General features: G+C 35.3%; 1 long non-coding RNA gene across 1 annotated transcript; it reads right to left on the reverse strand.

The window, feature by feature from the left end:
* Positions 1–2,145: 2,145 nt before the first annotated feature.
* LOC116171233 lies at positions 2,146–2,713 on the reverse strand. The gene is made up of 3 exons (XR_004145410.1): positions 2,594–2,713; positions 2,388–2,513; positions 2,146–2,259 (listed from the first exon to the last, which is right to left on the reverse strand). It is a non-coding gene; the product is annotated as an uncharacterized LOC116171233 (long non-coding RNA).
* Between the last annotated feature and the right edge of the window lie 210 nt (positions 2,714–2,923).

Consider the following 2,923-nt stretch of genomic DNA (forward strand, 5'->3'; position numbering starts at 1 on the left):
CATCCCCGCAAAATTTTAAATAAATAATTGGCACATAAGCAATTTTGTGCGGTTAATTTCTGTATTAAAATAAATCGCTAATTATCACAATATTGAACAAAAAAGTACCTTCAGCCTTCTTGGATCTCAAAAAAAGGTGAACTTCTAAAGTGCCTCAAAAATCATAGTACATTTTTAACGAAAAAAGTTTAACAATTATTTAAAAAATAACTTCTCCGTTATGCGGTTCATTAACAAACTAAACAGTCGTCCCCTTGGTCGACTTCATTTATGTGCGGGATTGATCCCGCAAAAATGCTGCGGGAGCCAGGGATTTCGGGATCCCGCGATCCCGGTATTGCATGCCCTAAACACCACCTAAAACAAATCGATCAGTAAAGCTAAAAGTACTCACATTTTCAAAATTTTAAAATTAACATCAGTATAATCCCTTGACGAGGAATCACCCACAAATTTTAAACTTGATTACTATAATTGAAGAAAAGAAAAGTTAACATAACGACCCATTGACCCAGTTTCTTTATATCCGCTACATGCGCTGTGTGGTGTAGGTTATCTCAGTACAAAGGCGTTGTCCTTGTACTTGTTAAAAATTTAATTCCTTTTTACAGTTTCTACAGTTTCCTTTCGGGGCGATAAGTGATAAACGTTGCTCAAGACGACTTCCATTGGCAACGTCGACGAAAGCATAACATTCCATTTTTTAAGGAGCTTGCGATTTTTCTTCATCCCCAGCGTTTTTTGTAAACAGCATGCGTTTTTGTATTAGCCAACTAGCGTCTTGGTTATGGTACCACTCAGAGTAAATTAGAAAATTTCCATAAAGAAGATATCCAGCCGACATCGACAAAAATAGTGCAGATATCCCGGAATTCAAAACCACTACGTAAAAATCTTCCCGAAAGTCGATTTTCAGAGATTAAACTTACGTGCATGTAAAATTCCATCCACCTGGAGGACAACGGTTTGCTACAGTTGCAGCAATTAAATAGTTATTTACATAAAAGTCCGGAAAATGACACATTACACTGGTGAGGAAATATTGACGTGCGATGCTCCTTTGTTGTAAATAGGTAAATAAAGCACGTAATTAAATTTACGTTACAATATACAACCAATTAAGAATTTAGGAAAATTAAAAGTGTTACACGTCTTTCTTATTAAACAAGTCAACATTGCAAGCAATTTTAACTTCAAATAAATTGTCGCTGAAGATATACGAGCAGCGCACTCCATTCTAACACTGTTGGTGGTTTCCTCATATATTACTATTTACCAGTTATCTTTTATCTGGTCAAATCTCCATACAGCATTGTACACGAATTTTGAAAAATAGCTAAGGTACCCTCACTACGCAAAAAATTTAATCCCTTGGTCTGCTTGACCTGCGTTCAATCAGTGTCTTGCGAGGTGTCTTGCCAGTATGTATGTAAAGTTTTTGAAAAGTCATTGTACAGCCTACAGGAAAATTGTTCAGTATTCTCCCCGAGTTATAATAAGTGTTTAGTACAAACTATATAGTTGTGAAACAGCGCTGATTTGCAAAATTACATCTTGATACTACTTTTCGCGGGCGTCCGTCATCATCAGACATTCCACTCTGTTATTAATTCTTCATTATGTAGTTCAATGATACAGCGTTGGGCTATAAAGCCGGAGGTCGGGTCTTCGAATCTGGGCTGAGGTAATAATTTTGTATTTTCCTTAGACCAGTTTCGAGCATTCTGCCGGCTATTCCGAATTAGGTTTTCCTGCAGTTTTCTTAGTTCGTACGGTATCTACCGGAGTAGTGTAACAACTTAAGACCTTCTGCAGAGACACCTCTAAAAAGCATTACCTATGCGGGTCACTGTAATTGGACGCAAGTCTTTTTAGGGCCCAGAACAAGAGAGGGATAATAAATAAATAAATTATATTGACTTAGGAGCACTATTACCAATTATTACTTATTCAATGGTGTTAGGTACTTATTTCTAAGTTTCTAAAGGGGAGATATCAGTTAGCTAGTGTCACATGGTGTTAGCTCTTTAGATTGCAATGAAGAGATGTGCGGCGTTTCACAAAGTTCAATTTTGGTCCGATCCTGTTTATTACATACCTACGTCTTGTAATGTGCTTAAATTCAATTTAAATTAAACATCAATATGTAGGTAATCTACATTTTATTCAACTCTATACAGTAAATAAAATTCTATATAGACAAAAAACTGTGTTCCTGCTGCCTACTATTCCGGACAGCACTTGGCTCCAGATTTCTCGCTAAAAAAGAAACAAACTGTATTTTTATGCGGATAATGTAAATGATATTGTACATATGTACAAGATTTATAATTAATGTCCGGACTAATTCTATAAGACATTATATAATAGCAAAAAATAGTACTTACGCCTTAGCTACGACAAGAATCAAACCCACGAATTTCATTTTTAAGCTGTAGTATTGCGAATGCTCTACTTGATAATAATATCGTCGAATGTCCATTCTTTTATACTAATGCTTAGTCTTTCCCCCTCTGCCGAATAAATTTTATGAATATCAAATAACCTCAAGTAGTGAGATTATTTCGAAAATAGACATTTATCGTCAACTTACGCGCAAAACCGAAAACACTCAGTAATAATTTTCTCTGTTTTGCGTTTATAATGACAGTATTCCGATTTCAAAAATAGTGCTGGAATGAGTTTCATTCCAACACTATTTTTGGTAACTATTTTCCACAACTGACAGATTTTTAAAAACATTTGGTATTCAGTGGTTGGCATGCTCGTCTAAATCATCCAGGCTGATCATATACGCGAATGTTCAATTCAAAGTTCTGCCTGGATGATTTAGACGTTAATACTTATCTCAACGGTTTAGTAAAATGTGGACTAATTTCACTTATTGTTAGAACATTACACATTATTCACTTTTTATTGAAAA

The sequence above is a fragment of the Photinus pyralis genome, unplaced genomic scaffold (assembly GCF_008802855.1).
Source record: "Photinus pyralis isolate 1611_PpyrPB1 unplaced genomic scaffold, Ppyr1.3 Ppyr1.4_LG1, whole genome shotgun sequence".
Classification (NCBI taxonomy): domain Eukaryota; kingdom Metazoa; phylum Arthropoda; class Insecta; order Coleoptera; family Lampyridae; genus Photinus; species Photinus pyralis.